Here is a 12,500-nt window from a genome sequence, read left to right as displayed (position 1 = left end):
CTGTCAATAAATGTGTCTGTGTTTCCATTACTCTCGTCTCCCCGCTTCTTTTATTGCGTTTTATTTTTAAAGTGTAGCACCCATCCACTGACGTACAGATGCAATCTTGGTTTACTACAATAAAAAGTAATATTTGGGTGAATTAGAATCCAAAACCTCTAAAAACTAAAGGCAAAAAGTTACCACTAGATCAATCAGTCATGTTTTTAAAGTACTGATCTATGTGTTCATCTACTGATTAAGAAAATCCCAAGACTGATAGTGGCAGATGTAGAGATGAAATTACCATATTATGTGAAAAATTTGGGTGCTTGAATCGCTCATTAAGAATGACTGTTAATCAAAACAGGTAAAGAATCTTTTACTGTGCATAACATAATTAATATTCATGAGTTTTGCAGCACTGCCCCCCCACAGTACAATTTTGTGTTCAGTTTATTTTTATTTACAGGACCTTATTAGCAGAATAACATGGGATATGCATGCATTCTCCATCCATGGGTACATTTAACAAAGATGGTGACGGTTACTATGTGGTTCCTGTGGAAATACAGTTTTATCACAAATTTATGGACATTTGTAATTTGATAATGACTCCAATTAATGAACTAGCACTTTTTGCAATGAAGCTTGGTACCTTCATCCATAAGAACTACGCATGGGCACTTGCTTTAGTGTTGCCATCCCTCATAGTCTGCATGCCACCCCCTTGCCACCCCATAAAAACTTTTCTAGATCCGCCCTTGAAAGTGATTCTGTCTGCAGATGAAGTGAAACACACACACACACACACACACACACACAGTGACTGGACTCAATGTGTCTCATATTTAACAGATTCTTGTGTTGTCTAAAGTCACGGACACACATATCACACACAAGGACACACACTCCATCAACACAAGGACACACACACACACACGTGAATGATGTTGAACTATGACAGTGTGCTGTGATCAATCAAATTCTCATCACATGATTCACTGCAGTCAAACACACATTATGAAACACCTTCATCGACACACACACACACACACACACACACACACACACACACACACACACTCTGTCTGTCTTTGCTTCTCAATGGCACACACAAACACAGATGTGTGTGTGTACCTGTAGTTTTGTAGGCGTGGTTAATGAGCGCATCACTGATGATGCTGCAGGCTCCGCCCCCACACTATGTGTCCAGCTGTGAAACATACACTGCATCAGCTCCACCTGCGCACGAGTCATTTGAACACACACCTGCGGCAGCTCGAACACACACTCGCACACTGCCACTGAACACTTCCTCGACCTGAGAGACAGACAGACAGACAGACAGACAGACAGAGAGAGAGAGAGAGACAGTTCTTCACTACACACATGATCGCAATACAGTAACAGACATAACAAACTAATAAACACTGCGAGAATGTTGAGACAAACACACCTTCATCCAAGAGTTCAAAGAAATGTTGATTATAAATATATAGTCTGCTTTCCTCAAGTGGTGATAGTCCTATGTTAATTGCACGGGGCGATTTTAAGAATAAAGCGCAATTGTGGCAGCGGGAGCATGGTCGATTGTCCGTCCGGAGAGAGAGAAAGCGGTAAGGCCGCTTACACCTGAGCTAGATTATGTCTAACACCCGTCTCTAATTCCAGTGAGCATGGGGAGAGCGGCATATAAGCAGCCACACCACCAGCAGAGAGAGAGAGAGTCTGGGTCCAGATATTGTGGAACTGAAGTGACGTCTGTGAAGCTGAAAGATTATTGTGAAGCTGTAAGCGCTGGTGTGCTCTGAAGTAAAAGTCCTACCTTTGAGTTCAAGTTCCAAGTTTCCTATGTCCTCTTTCCCTTCCTGTGTGAAGTTCGTTACAGCAATCTATAACGAGCCTAATTTACATAAGAGGTGTGTTTGTGCTGAAAGGAACAACAATGACTCAAATACTCAAGACACGGCGCTATTTCAGCACTGACAGCACCTGCTTTAACTAGTTTGTAGATGATTAGTGAATAAGACACAGGATTTTACGCTGAAATAGTATGCGCAAAAGTGGTGCAACTGCTTAATGAGTTCAAATGACATTAAATACTGAGAGACTTAGAGAGCACGTCAACATCAAACGAAACACTGTAAAGCTCTATAATGTGTGATGAAAGTGATGTCATCAAATGTATCTGATGTATCACACACACACACACACACTATGAAAGCATCACTGTTCACGTGATGTCGAGAGCTGAGGGTAGTCTGTGTGTGTGTGTGTGTGTGTGTGTTCTCTTTGATCTGTGGGTGTGTGAGCTGCGCAGTGGCTGCAGGAGCGCAGGATAATGACAGCGCATCTGTGATCTGACGGGGAGACGCGCTGCTCCTCTGCAAACACTTAAGAGCTTCTCACACGGCACTCGCATCCGGGCTTTGTAGTGCTTCTGGGTGGTGCGGCGTGTAACGGCTGACATCAGCGTGCTGCGGGAGACTGATGTGCAGCAGAGACGCAGCAGCTGTGTGAGCAGGGTCAGAGGTCAGGGGCAGACAGGACCGCCGCTCAATGGAAATTCGCTGTTTTCAGAATTAACAGGAAGCACTGCAGCACATGTGCAGCAAATGTTCAGCCTGCACTGGCACGTCATGAAAGATGCCATGTTTTGCTCCAACACACGAGAGTGAGTCGGATTTCTCTGCAGTGAAACTTGAACTCAATTAGACAGAAGTCGTTACTGCTGCTGCAACAGTGCAGACCTGTGCGACGATGTGTGTGTGTGTGTGTGTGTGTGTGTCAAGCTTGATATGTTCACAGCAGTTGAAATGATTGTCAGACTGGTGACTTGATGAGATGTTCGCTGTATTACAATGTTTGTACAGCAGCAGCACTGTGTTGATATTGCACACACATTCATTCTGATTACTGTTAGATCTCGACCTCTAAAGCAGCTTAAAATGAAGTAACTGAAACATGCTCCATCTTTTTTCTTCTTTAAACTGTGCTAAATTTGAGAATGATAAGTGTTCTTGAGCTCTGGTAAGGCACTATATAAATTAAACATTACAATTATTATTATTATTATTTAACTAAATAATGGTGTCCTGTCATAAAAATTTCTGACAGACTTACGGGACTTTCTCCTGTTTGTAGGCTATACTGATTTTATTTTAATTACTTTTAATGTTTGAATTTGTAGTTATTATTCACTGCAAAAACATGTGCTTGATATTTCTTATTTTGCTTGACACCTCTTGCCTCCAGAATAATATTATACATGCACAGACAAACGAAAATTCTGTTTCATGCAGGTATTAATATCTGAAATACCAGGAGAAACCAAAGTTAACAATATATTCCACAGTTAATGTAGCCTAAAAATTCAGCTTCATCTGGTAAGAATAAAATAATATGTTTAAAATAATTATATATTATTATTATTATTATTACGCTATTATTATGAAAAGGCATGTAAGGCATATTTTATTAATAGAAACTATAAATGTAAGAGTAATACTTAAAAATGGGCGTTTCATTTAGTTTTGACGCACTTCCGGGTTAAGCCCCGCCCACACCCGGTTCTATCTGAATACAGATACAGATAATTTTGTCATATGATCAGATAAGATACAAATACAGATAATGGCTTCACTGCACACCCCTAATATATACAGTATATCTCTATATAGATAGTATATATTATTTGTAATTATTTAAATATGACTATAATTATTTATCATTATATACAGAATTATTGTTATTTGAAAGACTTTCTCAGCAAATATTTATAGATGTGATTAATTAATCGGCACACCATGAATTATTTCAATTAATAATTTTAATAGATTGACATCCCTAATTTGTACTAGCTGTCTTGCATACAGAATTGCAACTGGTCGCCTTTCATTCATTTAATGTAATGACTCTGTTAAGACTAAAACCTGAACTTACCTCAAACTTTAACACTGTTTTACTGCTGCCATGCAAACACTGATATTTCCTGCAGGAGATGTAAATTTACTATAAATCTAACTCTCGAAAAGTGTCCTGCAAACTGCTTTAACTCAAGCTTACAGCCATTTAGACACTTTGTGTGTGTTGTGTGTGTGTGTTGGGTGTGTGTTTTGTGTCTGTGTGTGTGTGTGTGTGTGTGTGTGTGTGATGTGGCCTTGATCACTGATGGTGGTAGAGTTGTGTTCTCCTCATGCGCGCACTGTAACAGGTTTAGCAGGCAGCGCTGCTGCGTCTCATTAGCGCGTCTCATACACACTAAAGCAGCTGCAGAAATGGGCCGACCGACCCGACGGGCTCCAGGGAGTTCTTTAAATGAAGGTTGATCGGTACCGTGTGAGATGCCTCACCTCGGGCCAACACCACAACACACACACACAGTTAATAGCTCTCATTCACACACTCAGACTCTCAGTTAATGACAGGAGATTTATGAGCCCCCACTGAAGCACTCGTCCAGACTACACACACAATACACACTCCACACAGGTGTGTGTGTGTTGTGATGTGTCTCACCAGTACACCGGCTTGCAGAGCTGCTTTCCATACAGAGCGGTACTGAAGGAGGGAATTATGGGAATGAGTGGCTGGAATCCCCCCTCAGAGTCGATTACAGTCAGACCAACCGCAAACTCAAACACCTGAATCACAGAGAGACACTTTTTAAAAACAAGACCTCTAAGGATGGCCGTGTCAATGTCTGTATGGAGTCACTCTACTACACTGAACACATCAAATCAAATCAAATCACTTTTATTGTCACACAGCCATATACACATGTGCAATAGTGGGTGAAAGTCTTGGGTGCAGTTCCGAGCAACATAGCAGTCATGACAGTGATGAGACATTTACCAATTTACAATAAACATCAGATTTACACAACACAATTTACATATCTAATATACACAATTACACAATAACAATATACAAATAATAATATACAATGTACATTATACAATACACACAATACAGTATAGTATACACATACAATATAGAATACACATTATACAATAAAAATAGTATATATAGTATTTATAAAATATACAGTAGGTTGTATTGTGCTGTATTGACATTCAGGCTGTCGGTTGATAGTCAGTTGCCAGTGTGTTGTTAAGAGAGAATATAATTTAAGAGTCCAGTGTGAAATAATAAGATTAATGAAGTGCAGTGCTGATGTATATTGATCGAGAGAGATCAAGAGTTCAAAAGTCTGATTGCTTGGGGAAAGAAGCTATCATGAAGTCGGCTGGTGCGGGTCCTGATGCTGTGATACCGCCTGCCTGATGGTAGCAGTGAGAACAGCCCATGGCTCGGGTGGCTGGAGTCTCTGATGATCCTTCAAGCTTTTTTCACACACCGCCTGGTATATATGTCCTGGAGGGAGGGAAGCTCACATCTGATGATGTGTCTGGCAGTTCGCACCACCCTTTGCAGGGCTTTGCTGTTGTGGGCGGTGCTATTGCCATACCAGGCAGTGATGCAGCCAGTCAGGATGCTCTCTACAGTGCTGGTGTAGAACCGTGTGAGGATATGGCGGTTCATTCCAAACTTCCTCAGCCGTCTCAGGAAGAAGAGGCACTGATGAGCCTTCTTTACAATGGCCTCAGTGTAGACAGACCATGTGAGTTCCTCAGTGATGTGGACACCGACGAACTTGAAGCTGCTGACTCTCCACTGGTGCTCCATTGATGGTGATGGGACTGTGTTCTCTGTCTTTTCTCCTGAAGTCCACCACAAGCTCCTTGGTCTTGCTGACATTGAGGGAGAGGTTGTGCTCCTCACACCAGCATGTCAGGGTGTGCACCTCCTCTCTGTAGGCTGTTTCATCATTGTCAGTGATCATACCTACCACTGTCGTATCATCAGCAAACTTGATGGCATTGGAGCTGTGTGTTGCCACACAGTCATGTGTGTACAGGGAATACAGTAGTGGGCTGAGAAAACAGCCTTGTGGGGCTCCAGTGTTGAGGGTCAGTGATGAGGAGATGCTGCTGCCCATTCTAACCACCTGGCGTCTGCTTGACAGGAAGTCCAGGATCCAGCTGCACAGAGAGCTGTTTAAGCACAGAGCTCGGAGTTTCACATCAAGCTTGGAGGGCACTATGGTGTTGAATGCTGAGCTGTAGTCTCACATAAGTGTTCCTTTTTTCCCGGTGGGAGAGAGCAGTGTGTATTGTAGATGCAATGGCATCATCAGTGGAGCGGTTGTTGCGGTAAGCAAACTGCAATTGGTCCAGTGAGGGAGGCAGCACAGAGCAGATTAGCCTCTCAAAGCATCTCAAAAGCATTTGCTGATGATGGGGGTCAGAGCAACAGGACGCCAGTCATTTAAGCAAGTGATTTTGGATTGCTTTGGTACAGGCACAATGGTGGACATTTTAAAGCGTGTGGGGACTACAAACAAGGAGAGGGAAAAGTTGAAAATGTCCGTAAGAACACCAGCAAGTTGTTTCTCACATGCTCTGATGAAGCGGCCCGGAATGCCATCTGGACCTGCGGCTTTACGGATATTCACCCGTCGGAAGGATCGGGTTACATCCGCTACAGAGACGGAGAGTGAACTAACCTCTGTAGCTTCGGCCGTGAGAGCTCTCTCTGCGAGGGTGGTGTTATTTCCCTCAAAACGAGCATATAAAGTATTTAGCTCATCCAGGAGAGAGGCAGCGGTGTTCACGGCGGAGCTTTTATTCCCTTTAAAATCTGTGATGATATTCAATCCCTGCCACATGCTTCTAGAGTTGGTGGTGTTAAACTGTCCTTCAATCTTGTTCTTGTGCTGGCGTTTGGCTGCTCTGAGAGGGCATAACTGACTTGTTTATGCTCCTCCGCATTCCTGGAATTAAAAGCGGAGGTCCACGCATCAAGTGCCGCGTGAACATTGCTATTTATCCATGGCTTCTGGTTGGGGTAGATCCATATTGATTTGGTCGGAAAAACATCCTCTACGCACTTTCTGATGAAACACGTTACGCTATCAGCGTAAACCTCGATGTCGTCATCAGAGGCAGACCAGAACATCTCCCAGTCCGCGTGATCAAAACAGTCTTGTAGCGTAGAATCTGATTGGTCTGACCAGCACTGGATCATTCTGAGGGCGGGTGCTTCCTGTTTCATTTTCTGCCTGTAAGCGGGCAGAAGCAGAATGGAAGAGTGGTCCGATTTGCCAAATGGTGGGTGGGGGAGGGATTTGTAGCTATCCCAGAAGGGAAATTAGCAATGAAACTGATGTGTTGGTGGTATTTTGGTGCGATTGATTTAAAATTGGCTTTGTTAAAGTCCCCGGTCACAATGAACGTGGCCTCAGGGTGCGCGGTGTCCTGCTCACTTATACTCCCATACAGTTCCTTGAGTGCCCGGTCTGTGGCAGCTTGTGGTGGGATGTACACAGCTGTGATAATGACTGCTGTGAATTCCCTCGGTAGCCAGTATGGTCGACTCAGAAGCATGAGAAATTCCAGATCAGAAGAGCAGAAAGACTTGATAGAATGTACGTTCCTCTGATCACACCAGGATTTGTTGATCATAAAACATATACCACCACCTCTGCTTTTACTTGAGAGGTCTTTCGCTCTGTCCGCTCGGTGCACGGAGAACCCCAAGGGTTCGATGGCTGAATCTGGAATCTCAGCAGACATCCAAGTTTCCATAAGGCAGATAATGCAGCAGTCCCTCGTTTCTTGTTGGAAAGAGATCCGCGCTCTCAGCTCACAGAACTTGTTGTCCAGAGACTGAACATTTGCCAGTAGAATACTGGGTAGCAGGGGTCGATTTGTGTGACGTCTTACTCTGATGAGAACGTCGGCCCTCCTTCCCCTTTTCCTTCTGCGTTTCCGCGGCCAGGCTGCCCAGATAAAGGGCTCCACTGGCATGTTTGTAAACAGCGGGTCGGCATTGAGGAATTTGAAGTCCGGTTTACGGTGTGCAATTGCAGAACCGATGTCCAAAAATGTTTGTCTGTCGTAGACAATAAGGCAGACAACACCCAAGACAAAAAACATAAGAATTGTAAACAAAACAACAAAAAACTTCAATGTTGTGTCAGAGATTGCAACACAGCAGCCATACTCGGCACCATCTTGAGTCCAGTTGGACTCAAGACTTAAGACTTTCTGTAATGTTTTATACATTACAGAAAGACACATTTACAGACATGTGTTTGTTTGTGGGGATGTGAACACAAGAACAGCACTACAATCTGACTTCATAGACACAGAGGAGGAAATATATTAACAGAAAACTGTCCTGTATAAATAACAACTTTCCTCATCTTCACAGAAAAAAAACACAACCAGATTGTCAATGAGAATTGTAAAGACCTGCTGCAGCTCTGTACATGATCAACAATAGGATTCAAGGAGATTGACACACATCAGTAGATGATATAACAGGCTGTCAGAAAACTAATAACACACTAAACCATTCAGATGGGCAGAAAACGTCACAAAGGTGTACCAGAAAACAACACAAGAAGAGGACGCAAGTACTGGAACTATGGAGCAGACGTCTGCGCAGTCAAGACCTAGAGAAAACACACACTGAAAACACACAAACACACACAGTCTGAGGTGTATAAGTGTGTGTGTATTGTGTACCTTGTGTCCCAGTATGATGGAAGGTATGAGGTGCAGTATGTTGTATTCAGCTGAAGGGATTGTGACTGTCGCTCTCATCAGTGTGACGCTCGTCTCACGGGTGGGAATGAATTCTTCCAGAGCTGCAACCTGTTCCACAGACACACCTGCACACTCATCCACAACATCTGCACAACACACAGACAGACAGACAGACAGACAGATAGACAGATGGACAGACGGACAGACACACAGACAGACAGACACACACACAGACAGACAGACAGATGGACAGACACACCGACAGACAGATAGACAGACGGACAGACACACAGACACACAGACAGATGGACAGACACACAGACAGACACACAGACAAACTGACAGACACACAGACAGACGCACAGATAGACAGACTGACAGACACACATTCAGACAGATGGACAGATGGACAGATGGACAGACACACAGACAGACAGACACACACACAGACAGACATGCAGACAGAATGACAGTGACAGACAGACACACAGATGGACAGACCGACAGACACACAGACAGACAGACACACAGACACACATTCAGACAGACACATAGACAGACAGATAGACAGACGGGCAGACACACAGACAGATGGACAGACACACAGACTGACAGATAGACAGACGGACAGACAGACAGACAGACAGACGGACGGAGAGACACGCAAACAGACACACAGATAGACAGACAGACAGACGGACAGACAGACACGCAGACAGACACACAGACAGACAGACACACAGAGACTGACAGATAGACAGATGGACAGACACACAGACAGACAGACACACAGATAGACACAGACAGACACACAGACAGATGAACAGACATATGCCTCCTTCAATTAAATCATCAAAAACAATCACAATAAAATCATCAGTTAAAATCACTGGGTCTGTTTCTAAACATAGAAAGCTTCCTCAGAGTCCAGATGCGACTTTAAGGCATCATAGGTGCGCTCTTGACATGAAGACTGTTCAAAAATGTAGGTATGTCAATTTTGCTGCCTCCTAAGATATCTCGTTTTGGCAAACAAAGAAAAAAATGTTCATCAAAATGTAATAACTAGCTCCGCCTCTGAAACAACTTTTCTTTTCAGCTGATACCATCAAGCCCTATTATTTTTAACCAGCTGTCATATAGTGACACTTTACACCATCAAATCAATTCATCATGGAGAAAATCAAGTCTTGCCCTACATGTGTGTGTTTACCGGGCTGCTGTGGTTTGCAGTATGGCTGATACTCGTGGTCCAGCGTGCATGCAATCATTTTGAGGATGCGGTGAATGGCACTGCTGTGGAGCTGCACATCTAATGGACCAATCACAATCCTCTTCACTGACGACTCTTGCAGCAGCGGCGGCTCGTCTTTACACAGTGCTGTGAAATCCTGCGGCCCCATACACACTGACAAACAACAGTACAACAACTGCATCATCACAGCTAAACACACTCACACCGTGTCCTAACCACATGTAAAAACATGTAAAAAAAACATATCTTTTCCATGTTAATCATAGTTTTTGTTATAGCAAGACAAGTAATTCTATCAATCACACCACGTAGCCTCGTCCACTGAGAACTCATTTGTTCAAAATCCTTCTCATAACAGTAAACGGCGACTCACTAGCCCGTTTAAAACAACACGATTTTGGATGAGGGTGTCACACCTACCAAATGTTTTGCTGTTTTTGTTTTAAAGCATACATCCATACAGAGCTTTAGTGAGAAAAGGATTAACGTTAAAAACAACAACAACAGACTGTTCCACCTATTTCACGTCCGCATACGCGCTCAAGGGCACTGGGGGAATCCCTGAGTGTGACATAAGAGGAAAACTGAACTATTGCGCGTCAAGTTGTTTTGGGAAGATAAGGAAACAAACACAGCAGCAACTGTGAAACATCTGGAAATACAGCGAAGCAACAGAGAACAAAAAATAACAAAGTATTCCCAGAATGCCATGTTTGTTATTTATATCAGCATTGCAGAGAGATTAAGTTGTAAAGAGCATGCCGCCTACTTAGTGCATATAAACGTTGAACGTCACTCTCGTGTCTTAAGCAGCTTTCTCGCAATAAATGTCTTTCTGGTGTCCGTGTTAGCGTGCTCACTGTCAGGGTTGGGGTGTAACAGAATACATGTAACAGGATTACATATTTAAAATACAAAATATGAGTAACTCTGTTCCACAGCAGTTACAATTTAAATCATTGGTAATCAGAATATAGTTACTTTAAAGAAGTATTTTTATTACTGAAGAGATTACTTTGCATTTTATTGTCATGTGTGTTTGAGGTGTGTGTGTTTGAGTTGTGTGTGTGTGTTTGAGGTGTGTGTGTGTGTTTGAGGTGTGTGTGTGTGTGTATTGGAGGCATGTATGTGTGTGTTTGAGGCGCAAACACACACACACTCCTCAAATACACACACACACAACTCAAACACACACACACACACACCTCAAACACACCTCAAACACACACACACAACTCAAACACACAACTTCAACACACACACACACCTCAAACACACACACACACACACCTCAAACACACACACACAACTCAAACACACAACTTCAACACACACACACACACACACACACACACACACACACACAGAGCTATCAAAGGGCACTATTCCAAATGTTGGAAAACACACAAATATATGATTATTCCACACACACACAGCTGGATCACTGTGAGGAATGTGTGAGTGCTGTTACTGCGGTTTCATGAGCAGCTCAAATTCCCTCCTGATTTGTGGATTAAAAGTGCAGCGAGCGATGTCACTTCCTCTTCCCATTTGGGCTGGGCTGGATTAAGACTAATATTAAACATCTGGCAGCTGGTAGCGCCGCTGAAGGCCGCGGGGAGGGAAATTAGCCGGATTTAAAGCATTACAGCAGATCCGTGTCTCAATGCCGCAGTTATCATGAGAGCGAGCATGCTGCAGGTTTGAGTTTCGTTTATGTAGTGCTGTTCCGCAGCACTCTGATGTTCATGAGGGTTACGGGTTCGAGTCTCTGAGGGGAGACGCGCTCTGACTCACATGACATTCTGATCAGAAAGAGTCATTTTAGCTCCGCTGGAGGAGCAACACTTCCACACCTCACCAACCGAAGCTGAGCGGATCTGTGTTTACATTACACTCAGATCATTATCAGTCCACATGGGAAAGATAACATTTAGAACAGTTGGAAAGTAAAATATTCTAGGTGTTCAATCTCCATTTTACAAACATTCACAGGCCCAAAAAATGCTGCTGGATCTTTTCTCAGAACTAACTTCACTTCTCTGACTGATTTTTGTTCGATGATTTTAATCAACTGGTGTGTTGGTGATTTTTAGTGGATGTGTGAAGTCAGTTCTCCTCAAGTTCACACAGGTGGAGTTCAGCACATTCACTAGCAACACGACACACTAACACACTGGTGGCATCTGAATATGCATACTTCCCTACTATCTAGTATGCCAAAAACAGTATGTCAATGTGTAGTATGTCTGAATCCTCAGTACTCATAAAACAGTAGGCGAGAAATACCCAGATGATCTACTACATCTGGCGAGATCTTGAATTGTTCATCCAGAGGACACTTTACTATCCCATAATGCCTCTGGAGATGAGATGTCACATTCAAAACACTGAATTTAAACAAACGGCGGTGAACAGCGAGTCAGGCGGCTCTTTTCAACTGTAAGTGATAAATAAATATACCAAGAAAGTTGTTCCTTGTGCTTAAATGGTGCTTGTTGAACAAAACCAGAGTAGATTATTTTAGTGGTTGTTGTAACAGAGCGCAACAGTCTAGTTCCGGAAGTAAATATCCCATTCATTTTTCCCATAGACGGGTTTATCAACGATAACTTATAAACCTTTAAAGACAGACCTACCGTGAGCTA

At 43.1% G+C, this 12,500-nt stretch overlaps 1 pseudogene; it reads right to left on the bottom strand.

The window, feature by feature from the left end:
* Nucleotides 1-12,500, bottom strand: part of LOC127454532 (intermembrane lipid transfer protein VPS13B-like) — a 189,269-nt pseudogene that overhangs the window by 132,566 nt on the left and 44,203 nt on the right.

Source organism: Myxocyprinus asiaticus, chromosome 16 (genome assembly GCF_019703515.2).
Source record: "Myxocyprinus asiaticus isolate MX2 ecotype Aquarium Trade chromosome 16, UBuf_Myxa_2, whole genome shotgun sequence".
NCBI classification, from domain to species: Eukaryota; Metazoa; Chordata; class Actinopteri; order Cypriniformes; family Catostomidae; genus Myxocyprinus; species Myxocyprinus asiaticus.
This window is presented reverse-complemented; position numbering and strand designations above follow the sequence as displayed.